Here is a 13,070-nt window from a genome sequence, read left to right as displayed (position 1 = left end):
GAGAGGAAATTCACAGACCTTGAGAGTAATATTCTTCAAAGGGGAACCATCCACAGAAACCACAGCAATGGGGGATGATAACGGTTCGGGTTTTAAATTGAGTCTTTCCACGAATCCCCCATCAATTACATTCAGAGTAGACCCGCAATCAACAAACACCCGAAATTCCATTAATTTTTTCTGAGCAATCGTGGAAGCAGCTAAAAATATACCCTTGGAATTTAAACAGGCAATACGGGCGTGACTGACCATTTTTTTTTCTTTCTTCATACGAAGCTCACAGCCTTTAATCAAATGACCAGATTTTCCGCAATAGAAACACAAGCCTTCAGAAAATCGACGGTCTTTTTCTTGAGAGCGAGGTGCCACCGATCCAATCTCCATCGGTTCACCACTGTTAGTACACACATTCTCATAACCAGAAACTGACATAGCAGAGGATTTGCTCTCATTAACCCTAGCACGCAGTCTCCTATCCACCCGTATAGCTAATTGCATAGCCTGTTGCAAATCTTCAGGTGTAGGATAAGCAATTAGCAGGTCTTTAACCCTTTCACTGAGCCCAGCAAGAAATAGACTTTTCAGAGCAGAATCGTTACACCCTGTTTGAGTAGACCAACGACGGAAATGAGTACAATATTTTTCCACATTACCTGATCCCTGTTTTAAACGTCTCAACTCAGTCTCAGCTGATGCGACACGGTCAGGATCATCATATAATAGTCCCAAAGCAGAAAAAAAACTATCCACTGATCTGAAGCATGTATCACTAGGTTGCAAAGAAAAGGCCCACTCCTGAGGCTCTTTGCGCAAAAGTGACATTATGAACCCTACGCGCTGGGATTCATCCCCAGAGGACTTAGGTCTCAAACGTAAATACAATAAGCAAGCATTTTTGAATGAAAAAAATTCTCGGTGTTCACCAAAAAATAAATCCGGCAAACATACCTTAGGCTCCAAGAAATGTGCTCCAGGACAGTTACTCACGTGCTGACGGAGCTCGGCCACCTCCAGAGAGAGTCAATGCAGGCGATGAACCAAATCCTGAACCGACACCATGATGGAACAGAAAAATCTTTCCTTAGAGAATTTGCTGGCTGGACTTACTGTTATGTTCTGATACCAGAGCTAAGGAAAGAGAGGAGATCTGTCCCTACGATAGAACTCAGCTTAATCCCTACGATGTAACAGGGGACCTGATCCTGCGATCAGACCTGCTAAAGTCCTAAGCTAGTCTGTACGGAGACCTATAGATGTGGGGAAGGAATCCCTACAAGTACTAAGGACTGGGAGGAATATGGGACACCTCCTAACAGAAATAGTAGCAGACAGACGAACAAACAAAATGTATAGAACATAGAGGTCAGTAGACCAAGCAAACTAACAGAGCAAGACACAGAGCAAAGGCTAGCTAGAAAGTAGATATACTGTGAGGTTCTGAGACTTTCTATCATGGTTTTTTCATGTTGTGCTTAGATCTTGTTTTTTCCCTGCAGCCATCTTGCTTTCTGTTTTGTGCATCCATTTTGCCCTCAGTTGTAATGGAGTCTTCAGCCTCTATGTCTCCACCCTGTTTTTCTGCCATTTGCACTTAAGCAGCCTCAGCTGTTAGTTCAGTGCTTCTGAATCCTGTCTGCAGCCAGTCTGTAACATTGCTTCCTGAAGCCTCTGGACTAAGCTCTTCAAGTCAGCTTCACTCTCTGAGGAATCCTCATAGTTTACCTGCCTGTCTGAAGTTCCCATTTATGGATCTGAGTCTTCTTACCTGCTGGATCACTGGACTACTGCTTTACTCAAAGGACTTCTCAGCACCCGTAAGAGAGACTTTGCTTATTGCTTAAAGACTGTCTTTTGTTGTTGTGCCTTTTGCAACTCCGGGGAATCCGGGGTTAATCCAGTTACACCAGGAGGTGTTCCCTTTTGCTCAGAGACTTGTATATTACTGTGCATCTGCTTGTATGACGTAATACAAGAATATTACTTTATCAAGACCTGTGTTTCTTGTACTTCCTTGCACTCATGCCAAGACTCCATATACACTGAATTCTACACTTTACAAGATTCAGAAGCCACAAGATGGAGTCAGCTGGGTCTGGGAGTATTGATGCCCGCATTAAGAAATTGTATGAGGTGACTAACTCAATCCTCACTGATTTGCAGACTTTAAAGGTGAACTTTGCAGGTCTGCAGGATCGTAGCGATCACAGCCTACAGGTGCTTGGTCAAAATTTTCGAGATTTCTGCACCCGGACTGAAGCTTTGGAGGAGTTAGTTCGTGCACCAGTTCCTACCCCGGTATCGGGCCTCCCCAAGTTACCACCTTTTCGCTTTGGCGGAGAACGAGAAAAATTCAGGGGATTCCTCAATCAATGCAAACTGTTTTTTGCCACCCAGGCATCACAATACCCTACTGACCGATCTAAGGTACTAACAATAATCATGCTTCTCACTGACAAGGCCCTAGCATGGGCGAACCCTTTGATTGAGACTAATGATGCATGTCTGGACGATCTAAATACTTTCATATTGGCCCTGGGGCAAATGTTTGATGATCCCAATCGCAGTGCTACAGCAGAAGCTGCCATGCTAACCTTGCGTCAAGGTAAACGCTCAGTAGCAAAATATGCGCTGGATTTTAGGAGATGGGCCCTCGACACTACTTGGAATAGCTCCGCCAAGAAATCCATTTTCCGGAAGGGGTTGTCTTCTGAAGTTAAAGATGAGCTCGCCCGTGCTGACCCTCCCACTGCTTTGGGAGATTTCATCAATTTCTGCATCCGGATCGATGCCCGGCTTACGGAACGTAGACAGGAGAGATGGTCGGCAATTAATCGTGTTAACAGATACCTTCCTCCCTCTCCAACTAGAGACTTTGTTCCTCTGACTCCTCGAGAAGCTGAACCTGAACCCATGCAAGTGGACTCTCTACAGAAACGGGTCAGTGACGCACGTAAGGAGCATCGGTTGAAGGAGAATCTATGTTTCTACTGCGGTAAGTCTGGGCACTTCATTATAAACTGTCCCAGCCATTCCCGTAAGGCTACTGCTGCAGTTATACACTGTGAATGCTGTGAAAAGGGGTCTGTGATGGCGGCTCGGGAACTCTTGTCTGACCCGGCTGCACCTATAGATATTGACTATTCAGACTTAAACTCTGTCACATCTGAGCCTGATTCACATATCAATGCTGCAATTTTTCCGGTTTCCTCTGCTGTGTCTCGTCCGAACTGCAACAAGAACAGTTCTCATTGTCTTCTTTCTATTAAACTCTGGATTAATGCTGTTTGGGTGTCCACTTCAGCTATGATTGATTCTGGAGCTAGCGGCAATTTTATGGACATTTCCTTTGCCCAAAGACACGGAATACGTTCTGTGAAGAGGACAACCCCTGTACAGATGGAGACAGTGGATGGCTCTCTGTTAAGTTCAGGACCCGTGGATCAGGAGACGGTACCCGTCAAGGTTTTCATGGGGAAAGGTCATCTAGAGAGACTGTCATTTATGCTCATCACTTCTCCACATTTCCCCATTATTTTAGGATTACCTTGGTTGCAGATTCAGAACCCTACAATAAATTGGGAAACCAAGGAGCTGCATTTCCCGGAGAAGAAGACAATTCCCGGGGTTATGATTTGCTCCACTCCGGTAATTTCCACACCATCAGTCTTCAAGCTACCGCCCATGTATAGTGAGTATGCTGACATCTGTGATAAGAAGAATGCTGACCAGCTTCCTCCCCACCGTCCCTATGACTGCCCAATTGAACTATTACCAGGTGCAGCAATACCCTTTGGTAATATTTACCCTCTGGCAGGCCCAGAACTAAAGGCGTTGAAAGACTATATCGATGAAAATCTAGCTAAAGGCTTTATACGTCCCTCTTCTTCCCCTGCAGGTGCACCCATCTTTTTTGTAAAGAAAAAGGACGGAGCTCTTAGACCCTGTATAGATTATCGGGAGCTTAATAAGGTCACCATCAGGAATCGCTACCCACTACCCTTGATCCCCGAATTGTTGGAGAGGGTACGACAGGCTAAGATTTTTACTAAATTAGATCTTCGTGGGGCCTACAATCTGGTCCGCATTAGGCCAGGTGATGAGTGGAAGACAGCTTTCAGGTCACGTTACGGACATTTTGAATATCAAGTCATGCCGTTCGGCTTATGCAATGCGCCAGTGTAGCACCCTGAGGATTCGGCTGCTATAGGGGTATTGCACCTCAACCCAGAGGTGTGATATTCCACTCCCGGGTAAGGATGGAGTGTGGACCTGAGCTCGGTAGGCTGCATGCACTACACACATCCCATTTCCGAGGGGCAGGCCGACGGTACTCCCACTTAGAAATGTGCAGGTACGACCGAGTCTGTTCCTGGCTGGAGTGGGAGGGGGGTGGTACATCCCAAGTAGTGTAGGGGCAGATAGGGGGAGCAGCCTGGGTAAAGTTAGGAGCTCATTGGGTGCTGGTCACCTGAGCTCACACATAGAGGGAGTATATAAGGTGGGCACCATCTAAGATCAGGGTCAGTCTGTCAGAGTCAGTAACAAGCAGAGGTCCAGATGAGCCTGCAGAGAGAGAGTGGAGCAGAGAAGGAAAGACCCAGAGGGGGAAAAAGAAAGGACTCTGAGAACCCAAATTCAATCCCCGGGTGAAGAGTCGGCAATAGGGTACCGGATCCCAAACTGGTGGGGGCAAAAGCACACCCTAGCCAGAGACCGGAGGCCGTGGGCAGCGTCTGCCATGGCCACCCACCACATCCACCCCGAAGGCAAACCACGTGGAGGGTCAGGGAACCCAAGGCCAAGGGTCTCCCAACAGAAGGCCCGAGGGAGCTGGACCTAGGTGGATCACTAGTGGGGATGGCCAGAGGAAAGGACAGAAGGAGAGCTCAGGGTCACGCTCCGGACTTGTTTGGGGGTTTGCTGAATCCAGGACCTGGTGGACGCAGCACGGCTCGGGTGGTCACTTGAAGCTGGAGTGACCGGAACATCAGCAGTGAGTAAATACCCTAAACTGCACAACCCGACTCTGTCTTCACTTAACATCTACGCTGCACCACCACAACCCCCATCCTCTGCACCTGACCCCCTGAGGCTATACCCCACCCGTTGGGGGTTATACTACCAAAAGCTGCACCAACACCATCAGCCTCAGCGGACCCTGCTGCAGCGGCGGCCATAGTGACCGCAATACAACGGGTGGCGTAGTCGACAATAAAGAACTTAATAACATCTGTAGGACTGCCACATACAACTGAGCTTGACACCCTGGGCACGGACCGGGTCACAGCCACTCGGCGACTACAACTCCCATCTGATCCGGCTCCGGGTATTCCCCCTAAAGAATATGGCCCAGGGGGCGCGTCAACTTTGGCGTAGTCGGCAGGATAACGTGCCCGCAACAACCGGGTACTGCGTGCCTGAAGAAAAGTTCATCGTTACCTTAAAAAGAAGTCTCCTGCCGGTTCCGGAGGGTCCCCGCCATCGGGCCCCATCACAGGTCGTTTCCCGCCGGTTGTCCGCCATTTGCAGCTTTTTCCCGCCATCCATGGAGTTTCCCGCCACTGGGAGACGATTCCCGCCATTTCCGAAGATTTCCCGCCTTGGGAGAGCGGACGCCATTATGGGCGTGCCAGAGGGTGGCAAGAGGCCACCTCCCATCGTGGGCCAGGTCGAAGAATGGCGCCAAAAGCGGAAACCGCGCCCACCAACAGAGACTGTGATGCTGGAAGTGTCCATCAGCGTGAGAGAACTGCCCCTGGAACTGACAATCACAAAGTTGCCCCGGGACCACCCTCAATGTGGGCGGAGACAGAAGAAGAGAACAAAGATGGGTGTCGCCTGGAGGAGTCTGGAGAGAGCGCACCCGGAGACAAGACGTCTGGAAGAGAGTCCAGAGAAAGCACACCCGGAGATGGAGGGAGAGCCAGGCAGCACCGACCCAATGGTCAGGAGCCTGATGCGGGCCGCCACTCCAGGCAGCACCGACCCAGTGGTCAGGAGCCTGTTGCAGGTCGCCACTCCAGAAGGCCTGCTGGAGATCCTAACACAGCTCCCCCGAGATCGGGAGTGTGCGCAGACCGCGCTGGAGGGCCTCGCACGGAGGATGGCCCGGGTGCAACGAGAGACGTTGGCGGAGTGGAGCCGAGAGATGGCCCAGCAGACCGAAATCCGTCAGCGGAGCACGCCACCCGAGACGAGGAGACAGACCGCCTCTGAGGATGGCGCAGGAGGAATGAAGGCAGGAGACGGCGCCGAGAAGGGAGCTGAACGGACGGAGGCAGGTAAAGGGGACGTCTCTACCCCGAGCCGGGAAACCGCGTGCCTGCCCCAGCTCCCCGTCGCAGAGCCCGAAATTCCCCCTGCCGTGCCCGTCGCTGCATCGTCACCGCCGCCAACTAGGCCTCAACCGGAAACCGCGGCCGCGACCCCTGTGACGTCACACGCCTCGACCTCGAGCGTGGCCAAGCAGGAAATACCACCGGCCTGGTCGCAAGGCCTAGTACCCCCGGGCGACGCAATACCAACAGCGCCCCCTACCTCCGCGGAGCCCCCGGCCTGGTCGCAGGGCCAAGTAACACAGGGCGCCGCCGTTCTTACGGTGCCCTTTACTTTCAAGGTGCCCCAGGCCTGGTCGCAAGGCCTGGTTAACCCGGGCGCCGCTACCACCACGGCGCCCATAACACCTAAAGTACCGCACCTGGGTGAGGACCTGTTCGCCCAGCATACGTGCCCGGATGGGCAGCCCTTCGTATGGCCCCAGGAATACATCCAGCTGGAGCTGCAAAAAGCAAGGGCCATGTGCGAACCCCTGATCCCGGCTCCAAAGCCCATAAAGAGGATCTCGCCCCCGCTAGAAGAGACCCAGTTTGAGTGGGATCCCACCGGAGAAGACCTCATGGGGTTCACTCAGGAGACTCGGGCAGCCGCAGCGGAGCGTGCAGAGTGCTGCCGCCAGCAGCTCGAGGTCTTTGAGAGGGAGCGGAGAGAGAGGCGGGTCCGGGAACAACAAGCCCAAATAAGGAGCGCGGAGCAGAAGAGCCGGACCAGGAGAGACCCCCGTGCAGCGCATGGTCCCCGTACCATCGGGACTGTGATAAAGTTCAATCTGCAGCATGGGTGGGGTTTCATCAGGGATCACCGCACCCCAGGCGACGTCTTCGTGACAAGAAGAGACGTTGAGTCCCACCTACCGGAGGGACACAGAGGACGTGACCTGTATTTAGGGGACGAGGTCACCTTCACCCGGCACAAGTGTGCCAAAGGACCCTACGCCCTCCATGTGCATCGCCTGACGGAGGAGGAGCTGCGGTGTGAGGAGGAGCAAGAGGACCCGGACGGGTCTGAACCAGAACCTGGAACCAATCACAAAGAAAGAGCAGGAGGACGCCGTTGTTGAGTACGGTAGTATAGAGACTGTATATAGTTGCCCGTCGGGGCACAGTGAACCGTTGCTGCTAATATAGTCCCCGTTGGGACCAGAGAACTGAACTGTTAACCCGTGTGTCCCTATTCCCACTGACCGAGGACTGAGAACGGTCAATCCTCCCTAATACCTGGCCGAGGACTGAGAGCGGCCATATCCCCTTGTATATAGTTGCGCTTCCTAAAGCGCCCCCTACCGGTTTTATAGGAAACCGTGTTTCTTCAAGAGACTGTCGCACTTTACCCGGTCACAAGTTGCACCGTGACCGGAGGTACCAGAAGACAAGAATGTTTTTATGAAAAGTTTATATGAAAAGTTTATGCTGATATATATGGTGTTTTATATGTTTTATATGTTTATGTTTATAAAAAAAAAAAAAATTTGTATGTTTTGTGGTGTTTTGTTCTTACAGCCCGAGGACGTGCTGTGATTTACCAGGGGGGAATGTAGCACCCTGAGGATTCGGCTGCTACAGGGGTATTGCACCTCAACCCAGAGGTGTGATATTCCACTCCCGGGTAAGGATGGAGTGTGGACCTGAGCTCGGTAGGCTGCATGCACTACACACATCCCATTTCCGAGGGGCAGGCCGACGGTACTCCCACTTAGAAATGTGCAGGTACGACCGAGTCTGTTCCTGGCTGGAGTGGGAGGGAGGTGGTACATCCCAAGTAGTGTAGGGGCAGATAGGGGGAGCAGCCTGGGTAAAGTTAGGAGCTCATTGGGTGCTGGTCACCTGAGCTCACACATAGAGGGAGTATATAAGGTGGGCACCATCTAAGATCAGGGTCAGTCTGTCAGAGTCAGTAAGAAGCAGAGGTCCAGATGAGCCTGCAGAGAGAGAGTGGAGCAGAGAAGGAAAGACCCAGAGGGGGAAAAAGAAAGGACTCTGAGAACCCAAATTCAATCCCCGGGTGAAGAGTCGGCAATAGGGTACCGGATCCCAAACTGGTGGGGGCAAAAGCACACCCTAGCCAGAGACCGGAGGCCGTGGGCAGCGTCTGCCACGGCCACCCACCACATCCACCCCGAAGGCAAACCACGTGGAGGGTCAGGGAACCCAAGGCCAAGGGTCTCCCAACAGAAGGCCCGAGGGAGCTGGACCTAGGTGGATCACTAGTGGGGACGGCCAGAGGAAAGGACAGAAGGAGAGCTCAGGGTCACGCTCCGGACTTGTTTGGGGGTTTGCTGAATCCAGGACCTGGTGGACGCAGCACGGCTCGGGTGGTCACTTGAAGCTGGAGTGACCGGAACATCAGCAGTGAGTAAATACCCTAAACTGCACAACCCGACTCTGTCTTCACTTAACATCTACGCTGCACCACCACAACCCCCATCCTCTGCACCTGACCCCCTGAGGCTATACCCCACCCGTTGGGGGTTATACTACCAAAAGCTGCACCAACACCATCAGCCTCAGCGGACCCTGCTGCAGCGGCGGCCATAGTGACCGCAATACAACGGGTGGCGTAGTCGACAATAAAGAACTTAATAACATCTGTAGGACTGCCACATACAACTGAGCTTGACACCCTGGGCACGGACCGGGTCACAGCCACTCGGCGACTACAACTCCCATCTGATCCGGCTCCGGGTATTCCCCCTAAAGAATATGGCCCAGGGGGCGCGTCAACTTTGGCGTAGTCGGCAGGATAACGTGCCCGCAACAACCGGGTACTGCGTGCCTGAAGAAAAGTTCATCGTTACCTTAAAAAGAAGTCTCCTGCCGGTTCCGGAGGGTCCCCGCCATCGGGCCCCATCACAGGTCGTTTCCCGCCGGTTGTCCGCCATTTGCAGCTTTTTCCCGCCATCCATGGAGTTTCCCGCCACTGGGAGACGATTCCCGCCATTTCCGAAGATTTCCCGCCTTGGGAGAGCGGACGCCATTATGGGCGTGCCAGAGGGTGGCAAGAGGCCACCTCCCATCGTGGGCCAGGTCAAAGAATGGCGCCAAAAGCGGAAACCGCGCCCACCAACAGAGACTGTGATGCTGGAAGTGTCCATCAGCGTGAGAGAACTGCCCCTGGAACTGACAATCACAAAGTTGCCCCAGGACCACCCTCAATGTGGGCGGAGACAGAAGAAGAGAACAAAGATGGGTGTCGCCTGGAGGAGTCTGGAGAGAGCGCACCCGGAGACAAGACGTCTGGAAGAGAGTCCAGAGAAAGCACACCCGGAGATGGAGGGAGAGCCAGGCAGCACCGACCCAATGGTCAGGAGCCTGATGCGGGCCGCCACTCCAGGCAGCACCGACCCAGTGGTCAGGAGCCTGTTGCAGGTCGCCACTCCAGAAGGCCTGCTGGAGATCCTAACACAGCTCCCCCGAGATCGGGAGTGTGCGCAGACCGCGCTGGAGGGCCTCGCACGGAGGATGGCCCGGGTGCAACGAGAGACGTTGGCGGAGTGGAGCCGAGAGATGGCCCAGCAGACCGAAATCCGTCAGCGGAGCACGCCACCCGAGACGAGGAGACAGACCGCCTCTGAGGATGGCGCAGGAGGAATGAAGGCAGGAGACGGCGCCGAGAAGGGAGCTGAACGGACGGAGGCAGGTAAAGGGGACGTCTCTACCCCGAGCCGGGAAACCGCGTGCCTGCCCCAGCTCCCCGTCGCAGAGCCCGAAATTCCCCCTGCCGTGCCCGTCGCTGCATCGTCACCGCTGCCAACTAGGCCTCAACCGGAAACCGCGGCCGCGACCCCTGTGACGTCACACGCCTCGACCTCGAGCGTGGCCAAGCAGGAAATACCACCGGCCTGGTCGCAAGGCCTAGTACCCCCGGGCGACGCAATACCAACAGCGCCCCCTACCTCCGCGGAGCCCCCGGCCTGGTCACAGGGCCAAGTAACACAGGGCGCCGCCGTTCTTACGGTGCCCTTTACTTTCAAGGTGCCCCAGGCCTGGTCGCAAGGCCTGGTTAACCCGGGCGCCGCTACCACCACGGCGCCCATAACACCTAAAGTACCGCACCTGGGTGAGGACCTGTTCGCCCAGCATACGTGCCCGGATGGGCAGCCCTTCGTATGGCCCCAGGAATACATCCAGCTGGAGCTGCAAAAAGCAAGGGCCATGTGCGAACCCCTGATCCCGGCTCCAAAGCCCATAAAGAGGATCTCGCCCCCGCTAGAAGAGACCCAGTTTGAGTGGGATCCCACCGGAGAAGACCTCATGGGGTTCACTCAGGAGACTCGGGCAGCCGCAGCGGAGCGTGCAGAGTGCTGCCGCCAGCAGCTCGAGGTCTTTGAGAGGGAGCGGAGAGAGAGGCGGGTCCGGGAACAACAAGCCCAAATAAGGAGCGCGGAGCAGAAGAGCCGGACCAGGAGAGACCCCCGTGCAGCGCATGGTCCCCGTACCATCGGGACTGTGATAAAGTTCAATCTGCAGCATGGGTGGGGTTTCATCAGGGATCACCGCACCCCAGGCGACGTCTTCGTGACAAGAAGAGACGTTGAGTCCCACCTACCGGAGGGACACAGAGGACGTGACCTGTATTTAGGGGACGAGGTCACCTTCACCCGGCACAAGTGTGCCAAAGGACCCTACGCCCTCCATGTGCATCGCCTGACGGAGGAGGAGCTGCGGTGTGAGGAGGAGCAAGAGGACCCGGACGGGTCTGAACCAGAACCTGGAACCAATCACAAAGAAAGAGCAGGAGGACGCCGTTGTTGAGTACGGTAGTATAGAGACTGTATATAGTTGCCCGTCGGGGCACAGTGAACCGTTGCTGCTAATATAGTCCCCGTTGGGACCAGAGAACTGAACTGTTAACCCGTGTGTCCCTATTCCCACTGACCGAGGACTGAGAACGGTCAATCCTCCCTAATACCTGGCCGAGGACTGAGAGCGGCCATATCCCCTTGTATATAGTTGCGCTTCCTAAAGCGCCCCCTACCGGTTTTATAGGAAACCGTGTTTCTTCAAGAGACTGTCGCACTTTACCCGGTCACAAGTTGCACCGTGACCGGAGGTACCAGAAGACAAGAATGTTTTTATGAAAAGTTTATATGAAAAGTTTATGCTGATATATATGGTGTTTTATATGTTTTATATGTTTATGTTTATAAAAAAAAAAAAAATTTGTATGTTTTGTGGTGTTTTGTTCTTACAGCCCGAGGACGTGCTGTGATTTACCAGGGGGGAATGTAGCACCCTGAGGATTCGGCTGCTACAGGGGTATTGCACCTCAACCCAGAGGTGTGATATTCCACTCCCGGGTAAGGATGGAGTGTGGACCTGAGCTCGGTAGGCTGCATGCACTACACACATCCCATTTCCGAGGGGCAGGCCGACGGTACTCCCACTTAGAAATGTGCAGGTACGACCGAGTCTGTTCCTGGCTGGAGTGGGAGGGGGGTGGTACATCCCAAGTAGTGTAGGGGCAGATAGGGGGAGCAGCCTGGGTAAAGTTAGGAGCTCATTGGGTGCTGGTCACCTGAGCTCACACATAGAGGGAGTATATAAGGTGGGCACCATCTAAGATCAGGGTCAGTCTGTCAGAGTCAGTAAGAAGCAGAGGTCCAGATGAGCCTGCAGAGAGAGAGTGGAGCAGAGAAGGAAAGACCCAGAGGGGGAAAAAGAAAGGACTCTGAGAACCCAAATTCAATCCCCGGGTGAAGAGTCGGCAATAGGGTACCGGATCCCAAACTGGTGGGGGCAAAAGCACACCCTAGCCAGAGACCGGAGGCCGTGGGCAGCGTCTGCCACGGCCACCCACCACATCCACCCCGAAGGCAAACCACGTGGAGGGTCAGGGAACCCAAGGCCAAGGGTCTCCCAACAGAAGGCCCGAGGGAGCTGGACCTAGGTGGATCACTAGTGGGGACGGCCAGAGGAAAGGACAGAAGGAGAGCTCAGGGTCACGCTCCGGACTTGTTTGGGGGTTTGCTGAATCCAGGACCTGGTGGACGCAGCACGGCTCGGGTGGTCACTTGAAGCTGGAGTGACCGGAACATCAGCAGTGAGTAAATACCCTAAACTGCACAACCCGACTCTGTCTTCACTTAACATCTACGCTGCACCACCACAACCCCCATCCTCTGCACCTGACCCCCTGAGGCTATACCCCACCCGTTGGGGGTTATACTACCAAAAGCTGCACCAACACCATCAGCCTCAGCGGACACTGCTGCAGCGGCGGCCATAGTGACCGCAATACAACGGGTGGCGTAGTCGACAATAAAGATCTTAATAACATCTGTAGGACTGCCACATACAACTGAGCTTGACACCCTGGGCACGGACCGGGTCACAGCCACTCGGCGACTACAACTCCCATCTGATCCGGCTCCGGGTATTCCCCCTAAAGAATATGGCCCAGGGGGCGCGTCACCAGCAACATTTCAACATTTAGCCAATGACATCTTCAGGGATCTTTTGGATACATTTGTGGTGATTTATTTGGACGATATTTTAATTTTCTCTAATTCCATAGATGAACATCATGAACATGTGAGGACGGTCTTGGGATGTCTAAGAATGCACCGCCTCTATATCAAGCCTGAGAAATGCGAGTTTCATGTAACTAAGATCCAGTTTTTGGGGTACGTAATTTCTTCACAGGGAATAACCATGGATGTGAGGAAGACTCAGGCTATTCAGGACTGGCCAGTGCCCAGGAATGTGAAAGAGGTTCAGCGCTTCATCGGGTTTGCA

Source organism: Phyllobates terribilis, unplaced genomic scaffold, assembly GCF_046119375.1.
Source record: "Phyllobates terribilis strain yellow unplaced genomic scaffold, ASM4611937v1 Scaffold_2__4_contigs__length_985480577, whole genome shotgun sequence".
NCBI classification, from domain to species: domain Eukaryota; kingdom Metazoa; phylum Chordata; class Amphibia; order Anura; family Dendrobatidae; genus Phyllobates; species Phyllobates terribilis.
Note: the sequence above shows the minus strand (reverse complement) of the source record.